Below are 20746 nucleotides of genomic sequence, written 5' to 3' on the forward strand. Positions count from 1 at the left end.
TCAACATCAGTCCTTCCAACGAACACCCAGGACTGATCTCCTTTAGGATGGACTGGTTGGATCTCCTTGCAGTCCAAGGGACTCTCAAGAGTCTTCTCCAACACCACAGTTCAAAAGCATCAATTCTTCGGCCCTCGGTAAGTATATATAATTATGCAATGTAAATAATATTATATATGTATATATAATGCAAATAATATTATATAATACAATTATATGCATTAGCTCATTTGAGCCTTTAAACCACCATTCTGTGTGATGAGTGAAGCACTATTATCATTTCTGTTTTGCAGGTTAGAAAACTCTGGGAATTGAAATGAATTGCTCAGGGTCACAAATCTAGTTAAGTAGCTGGACATGGAGCCAGCAGACCTAAGTTTCCTAATGCCCAGGGCAGGACTCTTTCATGATACCCTCTCGTCTGCATTTCGTGGTAAATCCTGCATCAAGTAGGACTATGTAGACCAGGCCCCTGTCAAGACCCAAGACCCACTGTTCCTCTGCACTTTGTTCACACTTGAGTCAGAGCAGGTCAAACACTCTGGTTCCAATTGTTTTTTATTCCTGGAGAGTGAAGACGCAGGCCTCCTCACTTTGTGTCTTTGCACCTACTGAGTAGCTTGGCAGCTCTAGGTGCTCAACAGCTGTTAAGTAGAATGAATGAATAATGAACCACTTAAATAGAGTGAATAAATGAATGACAAAAGCACCACAGGAAGGCACAGAGGAGGGTGTTTGTGCAATCAACTCTACTACCACCAACAGGCTTAATAAAATAAAAGGGACAGTTACACAACTACTTTAGGGCATTAAACGAAGCTTCCCACTTGATACTTTTCATGAAATAGGCTTTACTAGGCACAGCACATTATCCAGTATTTAACCATTCAGATCACAAGCAGGTATTGTCATGGCTATAAAATATTAAAATATATACAATGCTAATGTTAAATATTAAATCAATTGTTTTGAGTAACTTCAAATCCTGGAAATTCTTTTCACTTGTTAATGGATAGTCATATTCTCCATGGTCAAATGACTTCTTTCTTTTCAAGAGTGTTTCCAAATAGTAAATGCCTAATCTATCACTAAGTACATGGCAAATATTTATTGTCCACATTGACAGGTCATATTTTTATTCCTGACTTCCCCTAGAAAGCTATATAGGATAATTCAGCTTAACATGTATGGAGCCTTGCCAATACTTTTCTTCCCATTAAAGATTACAGTATATTAGAAAGCCCAACCTCTGTTTAGAGAGTGACCTGGCTTTTAACTTCTTCATGGCTTGGGAGAAGTTAAAGTTTAGATAATTAACACTAAATATCAGAGCTAGGGTTTAGATCAATAAGCATCATTTTAATCTAAGCACTTCATATATTTGGAAATTTATGTTCCCAATGGCATACTGTAAAAATGGTCTTATTCTCTGCTCAGGGAAAATTTGCATTCAGTTGTGCAGTCATGCAGGGTTAGCACATCAGGAGTCAGCAATGCATCCATAACAGCGTCTTCTCACAACTAATGAAGTCTTAAAGACCAAGTACTTACAATATTTGAATTCTCTTCCTATTTTTATCCACTGTGAAAACTGAAGAGGAAGAGTGGTATTTGATGTTTTTGCTAAAGTACCATTATAGGATTAAAAGAAAAAAGGCAAAGGCTGAGTAATTGTTTATCTAATTATTTATGGCTTCTTATCTAAGATCAAATTTTTTTAGGTTCTCCTAAGGGAGAAGGGAAGCGGTTGTTTCCTGTACACAAAACTGGCTTTGTCACAATCAACAATTTGGAGACCATAATAAGCAGTGTAGGACCTGATGGTTTCTTCATTAGAAAGTGCTCCTGAAAGACTCTGAACTGAGCTCTTTGATCTTGACAAGCCTAAAGTTCCCTTCCTGGCACCCACCATGATGCTCAACACTGCACAAAGGGAAGACATTGCTGGCATTTGCTAATTCTCATAACCTGGAGATCCCCTTTGACTATGTTCGATGTGAAGAAAAAAGGATAGAACATTTCCTACAAATGAAAGACTAGACTTTAACCTAAAATGTCATAGGCTGGACTACAATTTTACCAAAGACATCTTAGCAAACTGGAGAGAGAGCACCATAACTGGTTTTTTTTTTTTTTAATTTACTTATTTATTTTAATTGGAGGCTAATTACTTTACGATATTGTGGTGGTTTTTGCCATACATTGACATGAATCAGCCATGGGTGTACATGTGTTCATGTGTTCCCCATCCTGAACCCCTCTCCCACCTCCCTCCCCATCCCATCCCTCAGGGTCATCCCAGCGCACCAGCCCTGAACACCCTGTCTCATGCATCGAACCTGGACTGGCGATCTATTTCACATATGATAATATACATGTTTCAATGCTATTCTCTCAAATCATCTTACCCTAGCCTTCTCCCACAGAGTCCAAAAAACTGTTCTTTGCATCTATGTCTCTTTTGCTGTCTTGCATATAGGATCATCTTTACCATCTTTCTAAATTCCATATATATGCGTTAATACACTGTATTGGTGTTTTTCTTTCTAACTTACTTCGCTCTGTATAATAGGCTCCAGTTTCATCCACCTCATTAGCACTGATTCAAATGCACTCTTTTTAATAGCTGAGTAATATTGCATTGTGTATCTGTACCGCAGCTTTCTTATCCATTCATCTGCCGATGGACATCTAGGTTGCTTCCATGTCCTGGCTATTATAAACAGTGCTCTGATGAACATTGGGGTACACATATCTCTTTCAATTCTGGTTTCCTTGATGTGTATGCACAGCAGTGGGATTGCTGGGTTGCATGGCAGTTGTATTTCCAGTTTTTTCAAGGAATCTCCACACTGTTCTCCATAGTGGCTGTACTAGTTTGCATTCCCACCAACAGTGTAAGAGGGTTCCCTTTTCTCCGCACCCTCTCCAGCATTTATTGTTTGTAGATTTTTTGATAGCAGCCATTCTGACCAGCATGAGATGGTACCTCATTGTGGTTTTGATTTGCATTTCTCTTATCATGAGTGATACTGAGCATCTTTTCATGTGTTTGTTAGCCATCTGTATGTCTTCTTTGGAGAAATGTCTGTCTAGTTCTTTGGCACATTTTTTGATTGGGTTGTTTATTTTTCTGGAATTGAGCTGCATGAGCTGCTTGTATATTTTTGAGATTAATTCTTTCTCTGTTGCTTCATTTGCTATTATTTTCTCCCATTCTGAAGGCTGTCTTTTCACCTTGCTTATAGTTTGCTTTGTTGTGCAAAAGCTTTTAAGTTTAATTAGGTCCCATTTGTTTATTTTTGCTTTTATTTCCAATACTCTGGGAGGTGGGTCACAGAGGATCCTGCTGTGATTTATGTCAGAGAGTGTTTTGCCTATGTTTTCCTCTAGGAGTTTTATAGTTTCTGGTCTTATATTTAGATCTTTAATCCATTTTGAGTTTATTTTTGTGTGTGGTGTTAGAAAGTGTTCTAGTTTCATTCTTTTACAAGTGGTTGACCAGTTTTCCCAGCACCACTTGTCAAAGAGATTGTCTTTTCTCCACTGTATATTCTTACTTCCTTTGTAAAAGATAAGGTGTCCATAGGTGCGTGGATTTATCTCTGGGCTTTCTATTTTGTTCCATTGATCTATATTTCTGTCTTTGTGCCAGTACCATACTGTCTGGATGACTGTAGCTTTGTAGTTTAGTCTGAAATCAGGCAGGTTGATTCCTCCAGTTTCATTCTTCTTAAGATTGCTTTGGCTATTCGAGGTTTTTTGTATTTCCAAACAAATTGTGAAATTATTTGTTCTAGTTCTCTGAAAAATACCATTGGTAGCTTGATAGGGATTGCATTGAATCTATAGATTGCTTTGGGTAGTATACTCATTTTCACTGTATTGATTCTTCCGATCCATGAATGTGGTATATTTCTCCCTATTTGTGTCATCTTTGATTTCTTTCATCAGTGTTTTATAGTTTTCTATATATAGGTCTTTTGTTTCTTTAGGTAGATTTACTCCTAAGTATTTTATTCTTTTCATTGCAATGGTGAATGGAATTGTTTCTTTAATTTCTCTTTGTTTTCTCATTGTTCAGATCAGATCAGTCGCTCAGTTGTGTCCGACTCTTTGCGACCCCATGAATCACAGCACGCCAGGCCTCCCTGTCCATCACCAACTCCCGGAGTTCACTGAGACGCACGTCCATCAAGTCAGTGATGCCATCCAACCATCTCATCCTCTGTCGTCCCCTTCTCCTCCTACCCCCAATCCCTCCCAGCATCGGAGTCTTTTCCAATGAGTCAACTCTTCGCATGAGGTGGCCAAAGTACTGGAGTTTCAGCTTTAGCATCATTCCTTCCAAAGAAATCCCAGGGCTGATCTCCTTCAGAATGGACTGGTTGGATCTCCTTGCAGTCCAAGGGACTCTCGAGAGTCTTCTCCAACACCACAGTTCAAAAGCATCAATTCTTCGGTGCTCAGCCTTCTTCACAGTCCAACTCTCACATCCATACATGACCACAGGAAAAACCATAGCCTTGATTAGATGAACCTTTGTTGGCAAGGTAATGTCTCTGCTTTTGAATATGCTATCTAGGTTGGTCATAACTTTCCTTCCAAGGAGTAAGCGTCTTTTAATTTCATGGCTGCAATCACCATCTGTAGTGATTTTGGAGCCCAGAAAAATAAAGTCTGACACTGTTCCCATGAAGTGATGGGACCGGATGCCATGATCTTCGTTTTCTGAATGTTGAGCTTTAAGCCAACTTTTTCACTCTCCACTTTCACTTTCATCAAGAGGCTTTTGAGTTCCTCTTCACTTTCTGCCATAAGGGTGGTGTCATCTGCATATCTGAGGTTATTGATATTTCTCCCGGCAATCTTGATTCCAGCTTGTGTTTCTTCCAGTCCAGCGTTTCTCATGATGTACTCTGCATATAAGTTAAATAAACAGGGTGACAATATACAGCCTTGACGTACTCCTTTTCCTATTTGCAACCAGTCTGTTGTTCCATTTCCAATTTTAATGGTTGCTTCCTGACCTGCATACAAATTTCTCAAGAGGCAGATCAGGTGGTCTGGTATTCCCATCTCTTTCAGAATTTCCCACAGTTTATTGTGATCCACACAGTCAAAGGCTTTGGCATAGTCAATAAAGCAGAAATAGATGCTTTTCTGGAACTCTCTTGCTTTTTCCATGATCCAGCGGATGTTGGCAATTTGATCTCTGGTTCCTCTGCCTTTTCTAAAACCAGCTTGAACATCAGGAAGTTCACGGTTCACATATTGCTGAAGCCTGGCTTGGAGAATTTTGAGCATTACTTTACTAGCATGTGAGATGAGTGCAATTGTGCGGGAGTTTGAGCATTCTTTGGCATTGCCTTTCTTTGGGATTGGAATGAAAACTGACCTTTTCCAGTCCTGTGGCCACTGCTGAGTTTTCCAAATTTGCTGGCATATTGAGTGCAGCACTTTCACAGCATCATCTTTCAGGATTTGGAATAGCTCAACTGGAATTCCATCACCTCTTCTAGCTTTGTTTGTAGTGATGCTTTCTAAGGCCCACTTGACTTCACATTCCAGGATGTCTGGCTCTAGGTCAGTGATCACACCATCATGATTATCTGGGTCATGAAGATCTTTTTTGTACAGTTCTTCTGTGTATTCTTGCCACCTCTTCTTGATACCTTCTGCTTCTGTTAGGTTCATACCATTTCTGTCTTTTATCGAGCCCATCTTTGCATGAAATTTTCCTTTGGTATCTGATTTTCTTGAAGAGATCTCTAGTCTTTCCCATTCTGTTGTTTTCCTCTATTTCTTTGCATTGATCGCTGAGGAAGGATTTGTTATCTCTTCTTGCTATTCTTCAGAACTCCGCATTCAGATATTTATATCTTTCCTTTTCTCCTTTGCTTTTCACTTCTCGTCTTTTCACAGCTATTTGTAAGGCCTCCCCAGAGAGCCATTTTGCTTTTTTGCATTTCTTTTCCATGGGGATGGTCTTGATCCCTGTCTCCTGTACAATGTCACGAACCTCATTCCATAGTTCATCAGGCACTCTGTCTATCAGATCTAGGCCCTTAAACCTATTTTTCACTTCCACTGTATAATCATAAGGGATTTGATTTAGGTCATACCTGAATGGTCTAGTGGTTTTCCCTACTTTCTTCAGTTTAAGTCTGAATTGTTAGTGTATAGGAATTCAAGGAATTTCTGTGTGTTAATTTTATATCCTGCAACTTTACTATAGTCATTGATTAGCTCTAGTACTTTTCTGGTGGAGTCTTTAGGGTATTCTATGTAGAGGATCATGTCATCTGCAAACAGTGAGGGTTTTACTTCCTCTTTTCCAATCTGGATTCCTTTTATTTCTTTTTCTTCTCTGATTGCTGTGGCTAAAACTTCCAAAACTATGTTGAATAGTAGTGGTGAGAGTGGGCACCCTTGTCTTGTTCCTGACTTTAGGGGAAATGCTTTCAATTTTTCACCATTGAGGATAATGTTTGCTGTGGGTTTATCATATATGGCTTTTATTATGTTGAGGTATGGTCCTTTTGTGCCTGCTTTCTGGAGGGTTTTTATCATAAATGGATGTTGAATTTTGTCAAAGGCTTACTCTGCATCTATTGAGATAATCATATGGTTTTTATCTTTCAATTTGTTAATGTGGTGTATCACATTGATTGATTTGCGAATATTGAAGAATCCTTGCATCCCTGGGATAAAGCCCATTTGGTCATTATATATGATCTTTTTAATATGTTGTTGGATTCTGTTTGCTAGAATTTTGTTAAGGATTTTTGCATCTATGTTCATCAGTGATATTGGCCTGTAGTTTTCTTTTTTTGTGGCATCTTTGTCTGTTTTTGGTATTAGGGTGATGCTGGCCTCATAGAATGAGTTTGGAAGTTTACCTTCCTCTGCAATTTTCTGGAAGAGTTTGAGTAGGATAGGTGTTAGCTCTTCTCTAAATTTTTGGTAGAATTCAGCCGTGAAGCCATCTGGTCCTGGGCTTTTGTTTGTTAGAAGATTTCTGATTACAGTTTTGATTTCCATGCTTGTGAGGGGTCTGTTAAGATTTTCTATTTCTTCCTGGTACAGTTTTGGAAAGTTATACTTTTCTAAGAATTTGTCCATTTCTTCCAAGTTGTCCATTTTATTGGCATATAATTGCTGATAGTAGTCTCTTATGATCCTTTGTATTTCTGTGTTGTCTGTTGTGATTTCTCCATTTTCATTTCTAACTTTGTTGATTTGATTCTTCTCACTTTTTTCCTTGATGAGTCTGGCTAATGGTTTATCTATTTTATTTATCTTCTCAAAGAACCAGCTTTTAGCTTTGTTGATTTTTGCTATGGTCTCCTTTGTTTCTTTTTCACTTATTTCTGCCCTAATTTTTATGATTTCTTTCCTTCTACTAACCCTGGGGTTCTTCTTCTTTTTCTAGTTGCTTTAAGTATAAGGTTAGTTTATTTATTTGATTTTTCTCTTGTTTCTTGAGGTAAGCTTGAATTGCTATGAACCTTCCCCTTAGCACTGCTTTTACTGAATCCCATAGGTTTTGGGTTGTTGTGTTTTCATTTTCATTCGTTTCTATGCATATTTTTATTTCTTTTTTTATTTCTTCTGTGAATTGTTGGTTATTCAAAAGCAAGCACCATAATTGTTAAGGGTTGGCTAGACTTCCCTTGTGGCTCAGCCAGTAAGGAGTCTGCCTGCAATGCAGGAGACCCAGGTTTGATCCCTGAGTTGGGAAGATCCCCTGGAGAAGGAAATAGCAACCCACTTCAGGATTCTTGCCTGGAAAATCCCATGGATAGAGGAGCCTGACAGGCTACAGTTCATAGGGTTGCAAAGAGTCGGACATGACTGAGCAACTTCACTTCACTTCACTTCACTTCAGACTGAAACCAAAAGCTATCTTCCTAAGCAGGCTGCCCCTTCTTGCTGTAAGGTGCTGAGCATTTAGAAGATTGCTGCATTCGTCCATTGCAACATTCTTGTCCAAAGACTCAACTAAGAAACCAAATGAGAGTCCGAAAATTAGGTCATGGCCAGTGGATGTTCAGCACTCGATTTAAACAAATCAAGTGCCAGGGCTCAGGAATCTGCAAAGTTGATTAGTATACACAGACTTCCAAAAAAAGCAAATGCATAGGTGAGCTAACTGCATTCAATGTCTGGTCTTTCAGACTGAGTCAGGTCGGATGCAGGTTCTGAGAATGTGGTTGGGTCAAAGTTCAGCAGTGCTGAGAAGACAGGCGGGGGTCGTTGGTGCTCTCACAGGCTTGAAGTTCAGAGTTTGGGAGGCACTGCCCATGGCCAGAGCACTGGTTGAGGATGTGAAACTGTCAAGGAGGAGTAGGCAGGAGGCAGCCCTTCACTCTCATCTTAAACCAAATGCTCCAGCCACACTGAACACCTTGCAACTTTTCTGAAGAACCTTAACTTTCTTTGCCTTGCTCTGGGACTTCACATGTGTTGCTACCTCTGCCCAGAAGATACATAATCACCTGATCACACCCTACACACACTCAGGAATCACTTTTCATGGAAAGCCTTCCCTGATCCATGTCATACCCTAAGACTGGATTAGGGGTCCTTCCCCATGCACTCCTATGGCCCTCTTAGAAATACCACCAGAGGATGGGGATTGTATGTCTCAAAGGGTTTCACGCTTATTTCTAATTTCTTCAAAAGAAATCTTAACTCAGAACTGAAGGCAAAATCTCAGAGCAGATGTCTGAGGAAGTGGAGGCAGGAGAAGGAGGGAGACCCAAGGCCTGCCTGCCTGGCCCCACTGCTTACTCAAGGAGGTCACCCTGAGAAATTTGCAAGGGAAAGCTAAAGGGATTCAGAAAATGCTTTTCAAATCCCAGAACTAATTTATACCATTGATTATACATAAAAATACATGCATTATTCATTTAAAACTATCCAGTGAAGTACTTATTTATATTAACACTATTAATCACTGAAATGGTTCCAATTTGTATGGCATGGACACCAGCTAATCAGAAATATACCAGCTATTAGCCAACATATAGCTGTCCCACTGCATACTAGATGAATGTAAGCGCTGAACACTTACAAAATCCTTCCACTAGAAATCCTCCATTAGTGTGTATGTTCTCCAGACTATGAATCACGAGCACTCAGCTATACTCCCCTGAGCTAAACAATCACTTTTTAACTTGATTGTGTGACCTTCCTTCCTGCCCATCATTTTGCATGACTGTGAACACCCCTCATGGATAATGAAGTATGAAATGAAGGAGTTGGGCCTCCCAAGAGGCAACGGGAATGATGCACATAGGATCTGAAATGCAAGTTTCAGGGCGCCTCATGTCACCTCCAAAGAAGTGGTTGTGGAAACAAGGAAGTATCCAGATGAGCAGATAGTTAGGGACTGGCGCACATCACACACAATATAGTAGCCTCGGAGGAATAACCCACAGTTGTAAGAATGAGAGTTGAAAGAATGAGTGTGTTTGCCAGTGTGCCAGGAGTGGGATGGAGCCCCATGGGCCCTGCTAATGTGCCTGTACACTAACTGCTTCAGCCAGAGGCCCCATGTCCAGAAGGCATCCACCGTATGCCTGCCTTACCATGACATCTGGGTGTGCACGGTATCCCTGGAAGGATGTTAACAAATTGGTTGAAGTTAGTGGGGAAGGGAACTGAGGCTCTGCACTGCAGGAGTGGGCATGAAATGTTTCACTGTAAATCCTTCATATAATGTGACTTTTGTATGTCCACATATAAAAGTGATGTGAAGTGAAGTGAAGTTGCTCAGTCGTGTCCAACTCTTTGTGACCCTGTGGACTGTAGCCCACCAGGCTCATCTGTCCATGGGATTCTCCAGGCAAGAGTACTGGAGTGGGTTGCCATTTCCTTCTCCAGAGGATCTTCCGGACCCAGGGATTGAACCCAGCTCTCCTGCATTGCAGGCAGACGCTTTAACCTCTGAGCCACCAGGGCAGACCCCCACATATAAAATCACTGGCCTTTTCATTTGTCTGCCTGGTCCGTGAAACGATGAGTCCCTTGAAGGCAGAAACTATGTCCCATTCACCTCCATATCTGTGGCACCAAATATAGCATGTGGTGTGTAGTAGGGAGGCAATAAATGGACAGATGGATGGGTAGGTGACTGTGTAGATGAGCAGATGGATAAACTCGCAGTTATCATCAGACCAGCAGTTTTAGCACCAAAGAAGTCTGACCCAGGGACCGAGGGCCAAGAGCCAGGAAAGGAAAATCTCACAGAATCAAAAAAGTGAGGCTTAAAATCTAACTGCAGAGTGCTGGGCAGCAGCTGCAGAAGGGTGTGATGGTAAGACTGACCCCTGCTAAATGCTGTCTCCCTGCCCAGCCCCAGAGCTGGGTGCCATCCAGGGCACAGGCTGGGAGTAAATTGGACTCCCATGTGCACAGTAAGATTTTCAGCAAAGTCACCAGAGGGACATTCGAAGCCTGATGTTCAGGGCTTGTAAGATACTTATCTATCTTGACTTGAGTGGCTTTCCAGCCCCTAGAAAGAAAATGAGCATTATAAAAGGCTCTTAATTGGCCAGGATAGTGCCAACAGTAACATAAGTTACCATGGTAGCAAATACATACACTTCCTTCTCAATAAACAATACCTCCTTATCTGCTTTCTAACCGAAGAATGAATGAAAGAAGAAGAAAAGAAAGCAAAGCCACATTTTCTGCAAAATATGCCTATTTCCATCTACTTTTCCTTTTCAGAATTCTAGCTGTTGCCTGAGATGCTGCCCTGTGATCATTTGGATCTCAAAGAGCAAACCACCATTATTTCATAACAGATGAAGTAAAGCCGTGCAAGGCGCATTTTGCTCCATTTGGCGGCTGTAAGCTGGAGGGCCTGTTGAGGCACCAGAGGGAATCTGGAGCATTATTCAGAGTCCACTCACCATGACATTTGAAGTAGTTATGGAAGGAGCAATGGAAACACGAACAGCTTTTGGAAATGAATTCTCTCTTCAAAGTGGAAAGGATGATCTTACAATATTTTAGGATGACATGATGTGTGGACGCTTTTAAAACTTCTTTGGTGAAGACAATCTGGAATCAGAACCCAACTGAAGATTAAAGGGCTTGGGGGCAGGATGGGGTATGAACTTGCTTCTTTGTTTCATTGGTTCAGCTCCACGCTTTCTCCTTCATAGAAACCAGACACAGGAAAAAAAGAAAAAGAAAAACCCTCTGAGGTCATCTTACGGATGCCCTGCAGGGTTAGTGCCAGCCTATTCTCCTTATGTCTGAGTGAAGTGCTTTATTCAGGCAATTTTGAAAGGATTTAAGTAATGCAGTTGCCACCACTTCCTTTGGCAAATTTTAGTATTCATAGCCTTGAGCAAAGGTTTGGGAGGGCGTTTTTGTTTGGGTTTTGGGTTTTTTTTCTTTTGCTTTTAGAAAACGGAGAGCTGCTTTCAGGCCAGCAATCTATAGGCTCTGCTGTTGGCAGAAATGCCAGAGATGCTCTGGGAACCTCTCTGCTAAGAGCAGGTTCCCACAATGCCTCAGTATCAGGGGGACTTTCGAGTTGTTTTGGAGTCAGAGAAAAATCTCATTTTCAGCCTTTTCACATTTTGTCCTACATTCTGGAGGGAACTGTCAAGTACTGCAAGCCAGTCTTTCATTGGAAATCCCTCACTGACATCCCCTCCTCACCCCCACCCCTCCTTGCTAAGGAACAGGCAAGTCACAGAAGGTTCATTGCATGGCCCAGCATGAAAGCTTCTGCCCAAAGGATTGTTGGTGACACACCCAGGGCCAGTTAGAGTCTGTCTCTTGGAGCATCTTGACAATGAGACATAAGAGCGCTGATTGGCAGTGGGCAGTGAGAGTCCACAAGTTATGCAAAGTTAGGGGTTAACTGAAGTCACGAGTACCCCTGAATTGGGACTAGCAGAAGTCCCTAAGAGGTGACTCATTGGAAAAGACTCACGCTGGGAGGGATTGGGAGCAGGAGGAGAAGGGAACGACAGAGGATGAGATGGCTGGATGGCATCACCAACTCGATGGACGTGAGTCTGAGTAAACTCCGGGAGTTGGTGATGGACAGGGAGGCCTGGTGTGCTGCGATTCATGGGGTCGCAAAGAGTCAGACATGACTGAGCGACTGAACTGAACTGAACTGAAGTCCCTAAGGTAGAAAAAAGATGTAGAGGATGGAAGATGATACAGGAGGTAGGTAGACGCTGGGAAAATCCAAGGAAAGACAGGAAGAGTGCCGCCACTGTGATTCCTTGTGGATTCAAAATGTCATCCTGAGGGAGCAACAAAACAGACCCCAGAGAAATCTTAGCTCTTTCCAGTTCCCGAACTCTATTCCCTCTTCCATGAGGACCCTCTGTCCTCTAGCCTGGGCTCCTGCAGGACCCCCATCTCTGCATCGCTGGTGTGTCCTTACAAAATCCCCCATTACTTGGGGCAGCCTGAGAGCATCTCCAAACCAGAAAGAGACTCTCGCCCACATGGGGCATTCAGAGATGGACTCTGGCACAATCTGCCACACAACTCTGAATGGAAGCACACTGGAACAGCAGGTGGAGTCGGGGCAGAATCAGCCCAGTCCTCAGCACCTCTTCCCCTCAGGCAGCAAGGCTGGGAAGACACAGACCCAGGAGCCAGGGTGAATGGGGCCCCCAGGATTGTACAGGTCAGCCTTGCCTGGTAGCACTTTAGGGGCCAGAAGTAGGAAAGCTGGTTCCCTCGGCATCTGCAGACCCTGAGCCCACCCCTCCCCATCCCTGACCCTCCAACCTGTGCTATTTCATTGTGCCTCCAACTTTCAAACCCCAAAGTCACCTGGCTCAGTCCCCCTTTCCCTGCTCCCACATTGTGGTTGTTTTTCAGCCACTAAGTCATGTCTGACTCTTCGTGACCCCATGGACTGCAGCACGCCAAGTTTTCCTGTCCTTCACTCTCTCCTGGAGTTTGCTTGAACTCATATCCATTGAGTTGGTGATGCCATCCAACCATCTCATTCTCTGTCGCCCCCTTCTCCTCCTGCCCTCAATCTTAACCAGCATCAGGGTCTTTTCCAGTGAGCCTGCTCCCATGAGAACCCCTGTTACTGTGATGTGAGGGACCCAGACCAATAGCATGAGTTGACCATGACTTTTGACCGAAAAGAAATGGCAACTCTTCCTCCCTCTGAGTAAGGAGCCTGTGATCTTAGGAAGGGGCAGGGGCAGCTACTCAGGAGAGGTGCTCCTCTCCTATGTAGGCACCTGTTTTGCTCTCTGATCAGAAGAAACTGGGGTGCTAAAGGAGGAAGATCAGTGCAGAGCAAGCACATCTATCACTAAATTTCTCTGTAGCAACTCATTACCAAAATAAATTGTAAAGAGAAAGAAACTCTTGTGACTGCACTTTGTGAAGCAAAAATGCACCTTATTAGTGTGTTTGATTTTGTGTAGTCGCAAAGGAGGAAGAGGCAATTGGTTTATTGGGTTTTATGTTCCAAATCTAGTACTTGTAAGTAGTTGGGAAAGGGAAATGTGTTTTAGATTTTTTTCTGATTAAGATTTTTAGAATAAGCAATTCCAGAAGTTTTCTGGAATTTGTGGCCCAAAAAAGTAGGTGGGACAAAAATCAGCTTTCCCCTCATAGCACTGTTGGTCTTTCATCTTAATACTGAATTCCTTAAATCTCTATATAATATAGTTTTTGTTCCCAACACGTAATTTTAAGTTCAGGACGGTCCATTGTCCAGATCCCACATGCTCAGACCTTTCTGTTTGCTGTGGACTCCCGTAGAGTCCTGGCTCTGGCCAGCAACACCTCACAGGCCATCGTGCAAGCTGGCGGGGGTGCCAGCCTGGAGGGCCACTCACAGGCGGGACGCATCCATGGAAAAAACTGGGATAGAGGCAGGCACATGCAGGCCTGTTTCCTCAAGAAATGCATCCCCTGGGACTTTGTATTTAACTAACACACCCTGCTTCCCACCCTCAAATCCAGGGTGGGTCCATCAAAAAATAGGGAAATGTCTACAAGATGCAAGAGGATCCTCTGGCTCCAAAAGTTAGATCTAAAGAAAAGCTTTGAGTCCTAAGAGAAGAAGTAATGGGTACCACAGACAGGGAGAAAAAGATTTCTTGCCTTGGTTCAAAATTTTTATTTTTTATTTTTTAAATATTTACTTTTATTTATTTATTTGGATGCCCTAGGTCTTAGTTGTGGCATGTGGGCTCTAGTTCCCTGACTGGGGATCAAACCCCAGCACCTTGCATTGGGAGCACAGTCTTAGCTACTGGACCACCAGGGAAGTCCCACTCAAAACCTTCAAATGCTTTCACCAGCTGGAATGGAGCTGGAATGACTGACAGCTGTGTGCTATTTTTTTCAGTTAAGACCTCTCCCCAGAGCGGAGCTTATTCTAGTAGGGCTTTGCAACACATGCCTTTCTGTCCAGATGGTTCCCTTCCGTGCTTCTGACTTTCTGAAATTCTTTTGCAAAACAGTATCTCAAATCTCTTGCTCATGGGTCTATCAAGATTCTATGTGAGATGATCATACTAAGTGGAATAAGTCAGACAGAGAAAGACCAATATGATATGATATCACTTACATGTGGAATCTTAAAAAATAATACAAATGAACTTATTTACAAAACAGAAACAGACTCACAAACAGAAAACAAACCTATGGTCCCAAAGGGGAAAGGAGGGGGAGAGGGATAAATTAGGAATTTGAGAGTAACATGTATACATTATCATAAATAAAATAATCAACAAGGACCTACAGTATAGCATAGGCAACTATTCTCAATATGTTATAATAACCTATATGGGAAAAGAATCTAAAGAAATATACATTTTACTTACATATACTTCACTGTACACCTGAAACGAACACAACATGTAAATCAACTGTATTTCAAAATAAGTAAATAAATAAATTGCAATGGTAAAAACAGACAAACAAAAAAAGATTCTCTGTGAGGATTTGGAACAAGGCTCAGCATTCACCAGGACGACTCAGCCTTCTTTTCTTTCCTGCGATTGCTATGTTAATGAATCTGTTGGATGGTCAACCTCAGGATTCTAGCAGAGGGATCTGTGGCACTCGGAAAGGAAGAGAGGCCCTGGCCAGGCAGAGGGGGTCGGGGAGTTTAGGAAGGCTTCCAAGACTCAGACCATTGTGTGGAGATGTAAAAGATCACAGCTCTCTGGGCTGTTACCAGTGATAAATGGCTGGGCGGGCAGTTGTGCACAGGAATTGCTGAAATTGAGGAAGCCTCCTGGAATGAACAGCAATTGAGGAGGAAGCTAGAGGCCTATGGCAGAGTGACCTCAGTGGCCGAAAAGCCGTGTGTCACATTGCTGTAATAATTTACGACAAACATTTCTCTGTCTGGGATTTGCCTTTAAATAGAAATCACAGATGATGCAAGCTCAGGGGCATCACCTCTAGGCACAAAACCCGCCAGTGGGGAAAACTGCACGGAAGGCTTTCACGGGTTTTGGGGGCTGTGGCATGAAAGAGCCCAGCTGTTCGTGTTCCATCTGCTATTTTTTCAAGGTCAGTGGATATGGGAAAGTTGTAGCTGGGAATGAGTAGCTTTTACCTCACAGGCTCTTAACAGACTCAGGGTCTGTGCTCATTGTGGTGTCTGGATTCTCCTAAGCAGCTCAGCCCCCAGATCTGTCTCTTACAGGCCCACCCATTTGGAGTTCATAAGCATCACAGGACTCAGGAGAGGCACAGAGATGTCCACTGGTCTAGACAAAGGACCTCATAGCCAAGGAGAACCTCCGGGCCCATGTCAGCCACACAGATTTCCACTGGCTCCCACCCAAGGAGCCCGTGGTCTCAGGCCCAGCTCCTTCAAACTGCAGTTCTGCCTGGCCTTCCCTAGCATTTATGGTTCATGGACTTGCCTCCTCTTCCTCTTGGTCTCACTGAAAATTTCTACGCTTGCATTTTCTCACAAAGGACTGTCTCTCAGTTTGAGCCAAGGAAAGGGCTTGACTTGGTCGTCACAGCTTAAGTACTGGAGTCTTCCTGTGTCCACTCCCCATCCTCCTAGTCAAACAGGGCAACTCTGATGCTTATCAGGGAGCCTCTGAGAGCAAGATATTCCACTCTCCAGGCCTCAAAGTGAGTCAACAAGGAGACAGAATCTATTCTTAAGCAAACGCTGTCTTTATGGATATTGGACCCAAGTTCTGTTACATGGAACATACTGATGGAATTTAACATGTAGAATATCTAAAACTTAATGCCAAGGATTAATGCCTCAAAATAGACATGGAGGTGAAAGATCACAGAATATAGGTCACAATTGAAACACATAATACCATGTTCTGAAAGCAGAGATCCAGAAAAATGTCTGTTAAAAGCAAAACATGGTTAGAAACATGCTGATATCAGGACTTACACATAAAGACATACAAGTGTAGGTTTGTGTGTACATGTGTATTTGTGTACATGCATGTGTGTTTATAGGTACACACATACATGTGAACACACACACATACATTTATATGTACAAAGAGAGAGTGGTGGAGATGAGGCAAGATCTCTTGACCACCATTCTTACTTCCATTTCCTATTTCTAAGCAGCAAACAAATTTGCCCTTAGGACTAAAGTTTTAGGTTAGAGGAAATCTCTGGGACATTAGAATCAGGGCATCAGAGCAGCTAATGGGAATTGCTTTTCCTATCACATGACACCATGTGATTCACCTTACACGGGGCTCTGGTTACCAGCCCCTTTCCGCTCCTGTGCCTTCACTCACTCCCTTCCTTTCGGTTTCATGTCCCTGATCTCAGACATAGTACAGACTATCTTAGGGAATTATCTGCATGGAATCCTGTCAGTCTGGTTTATTGTACTGGATAGCAGGTAGATGAATTATTTTCTGGTCAACAGGCAGAAGAGAACAGCAGTGAGCCCGGATGCAAAGGTATGTTTGCCCAGGCAGCTGTTCCCACCTGTCTTTCCAGGTGAAGAGCAAAAGGTGATGTAAGCCGTCACCAACACTGAAAATCCCGTGTTGAACTGGAACCAGGACATCGGAGCAGAGGCTCTGGATAGGATTTAAGGCAGCAGAACTCTCACTGACCACGGGGACCCCTGTCATCTGGAGCTGAGCACTTTCTTCTTCTGGGAGCAAATAGTCTTTGTTCTCAGTGCTGCTTTTAGTTTATCAGATGTAGGAAAATCTTCAGTGTGTCAAAGTTAGAGTGCTTGACCCTTGCTGTTCTAAGATACGTACTGCTTCAGGGCTCCCAACATTCTTCCAGAAAGCTTACAGGACAATATGGAAATTTTTCAAAAAAGGAAAATCCTGGGGCTCACAGAAGACTGAGATGAGGGAATTCATCTTTCCATTTACTCTTTGTGACTGCTATTACTAAGAATACGCTAAAATTGTTATGTATTTTTCAGGCATTTGGCCAAAGCACCAAGCCATTTTGAGTTTGACTGGAAGGAGAGCTATTCCCTCAAAATCACTACTTTGATAAATGTTTTTATTTTATCCCCTTGATGGATTTAATTCAGCCATTTGCTTATTGCATTGAGAGATTCAATGGCAAAGATATTTAATTATGCCTAACCTTTATCCCATTAAGTAGATTAAAAGTCTAAAGCATTGGCTAGCCTCCTGTATAGAGCTGGCCTGTCAGATATGTACGTTCAACTGCATCTTGCAGAAAAAGCAAGAAATTACATCAGCCTTAAAACAGTACTTATTCAGGATTTGGTTCTATTTTGAGCTGATGCTTGGCTTAATTTTACAAAGCAAGGAAATAATAGGACAGTGAAGGTACTGAATTCATAAATACATTTCTGTTAGCAAGAAAGGCCAAAAAAGTCATCCAATGTAAATTTATCCTCGGCTACTGAGTGATTACTCTTTCAAGGACTTGGGAAATTGGCAAGACTTCTGGTTCTGTGCCAGCAATGTTCTTAAATGTGGTTTTATAACAGAAAAAAAAAATGCTACACTTAAGAGAGTAGATGCAGGAATCTTATTTGGGTGAGGCCTCTCTCAATGGAGGGCTTCCCTAGTGGCTCAGATGGTAAAGAATCCGCCTGCAATGTGGAAGACCTGGGTTCGATCCCTGGGTTAGGAAGATCCCCTGGAGGACAGCATGGCAACCCACTTCAGTATTCTTGCCTGGAGGATTCCATGGACAGAGAAGCCTGGCGGGCTACAGTCCATGGGGTCACAAAGAGTCAGAAATGGCTGAGCTACTAAACCTCTCAATGGAATCCCTAAAAGGGAGTTGAGGGAGAAATCTACACACTGATGTCTAGTATTTTCTCTACTTGCCTCAGTAAGCTGATAAGTATCTTGATAAGAAACTTCAATTGTGAATGATGCATATGCCACAATATCTTGGTGCATGACAAAGTTTTCCTTGACACTTGATGCTGAGACATAGGAGATGTTATCTGTGCTAAAAAGCATACGAAAAGTCCACACTGGGGGAGGGTGTGTGTGTGTATGTATGTGTGTGCACGCATGTGCACACTAGTATGCTGGGAAATGTTTAACAACCAACCCTATGAAATAAAAATAAAAAGCCCTAGTGTGTAGCATTTGCCTATTTCCATGATGTAAATACTCCCACCACAGCAGATTTCAAGGTCCCAATAAGACTTCACTGAACACAGTTGGGAAGAGCATAGTAGCACACTATTATATAATATTCCCAGCACTCAGATATCATGTGTGTGTGTGTGCGTGCATGCGTGCTCAGTCATGTCCAACTCTTTGTGGCCGTATGGACTGTACCCTGCCAGGCTCCTCTGTCCATGGGATTTTCCTGGCAAGAACAGGGGGTCTGGAGATGAGAGTTTGATCCCTGGATCAGGAAGATTCTCTGGAAGAGGAAATGGCAACCCACTCTAGTGTTCTTGTCTGGATAATTCCATGTGGAGATGGCTCACTCTGTAGGTCCCCAGAACTTCACTGTCACTTGACACAGATATCATATATAATCAGGAAGTAACAGACTTTTGAGTATTTATTAGCCAGAGTGTGAATTGTAGACTCCCCAAGAGTTTGGGTGACATTAATGGCAAGCCAAAAATGAAAATATGGGTTCACTTCGGCTGATGTCACCTCACAGCACAGGATTTTAGTACAAACTTTTCAACTAATTACTCATAGAACACTGTTTATCTTTACAGTATCTGGATTTTTAGCAAAGAAAATGTATTTCTGTAAATATCTTTATTGTGTATCAAAGAGCACAGAACAAGGGCTGCTGTCACTCTCATTGGCTGGTTCTTTCATGCAGCGGACTACAGTCACATATTTTTGTTGTTGTTGTAAAACCTTCACACACACCCTTGTTTTGGCAACTGATCCAGTCCTCCTGACCACAGACATGGGTTTATGACCCAGGTCTGCCACGTTAGAGTATTCCATCACTTTGGGAACAATAGTTGGTCCATGTCATCTGTGTTTGACTTCCTGAATCTAGCTGAGACTAGCTTAGTCCCTGGTCTTCTCAGTCCCAGCTACACAAGCTAGTCAATTTCTTTCCCGCCTCTTCCTCATCCTTCTTACTTATGCTGGTTGGTTTCTGTCACTTGCAACCAGGAAGTTGCAACTAATAAAGAGACTGGAACAGGCCAAGAAACCCTCTATTTAAAATTACTGAGATTGAGGATGGATAGAAGGAAGGAAGGAAAGGAGAAAGGAAGGAAAGGAAAGAGGAAAGAAGGGGGAAAACAACAAAAAGATAAATAAGGGAGAATCAAATTTAAATAAAATATTCATGTGTGGGAGGTAGTTGGAAGATCTGCCTAACAGATTCTCAGTAGTATGTGCTGCTTGTGTTCTAAGTTTTCCAGTCGTCTTCAACTCTTTTCAACCCTATGGACTGTAGTCCGCCAGGCTCCTCTGTCCATGGGATTCTCCAAGCAAGAATACTGGAGTGGGTTGCCGTGCGCTCCTCCAGGGGAGTCTTCCCAATTCAGGGATCAAACCTGCAGTTCCTGTGGCTCCTGCATTGCAGGCGGATTCTTTACTGCTGAGTCACCGAGGAAGCCCTCTTGGCAATATATTTTCGACTAAATCTTTATGAATCCTTACCCCTCCAAAAATCATTACAAATATTCTTCTGAAACACTCAACCTTTCCAGATATTTTTTCATAAATCCTTTCTTAACACAAGTTTTGCATGTAAGGAAGCAGGAGCAGAAGAAGTGACTTGTTCATAGTGATTTTATGCAGAGACTAGATAAGAGTACCCATCTAAATATCTCTTAATTCTGCCTTCATTTCCTTCCCATCATTTGCCATGACCTTGAGTTGACTCCTCTTTATTTCCTGCCCAGACTGTGGTCATAGTCTTCTCTCTGTTCTTCTGGGTTCTGATGTCTTCTTTATTCATTCCCTTTTGTATTACTATAGGAACTATCATCCTAACTGGAAATCTAACCATGCAACATATAAGTTTAAATGTCTTGATATGGCCCATGACATCCTTGCCTCATTACCTACCATGCCCACCCCGCACTCTAGCCAAATTTTCTGTTGTTTTCCAAACACACCAGGATTTTTCTCATTGATGTTCTCCTGTTCATAATGTTCAAAAGTTTCTGGGATAACTTTTCCTCTTTTCTCTTCTCGAAAAAAAAATACTCAGTTTAAGCATCATCATGAAACTTTCCTAAAATTTTCCATGGAAAGAGCTTCCTTTTTGCACATTAATAACACTTGAGTTCACATGTTTATGATTGTAATTATTACAACAA

Source organism: Bubalus kerabau, chromosome 3, assembly GCF_029407905.1.
Source record: "Bubalus kerabau isolate K-KA32 ecotype Philippines breed swamp buffalo chromosome 3, PCC_UOA_SB_1v2, whole genome shotgun sequence".
Classification (NCBI taxonomy): Eukaryota; Metazoa; Chordata; class Mammalia; order Artiodactyla; family Bovidae; genus Bubalus; species Bubalus kerabau.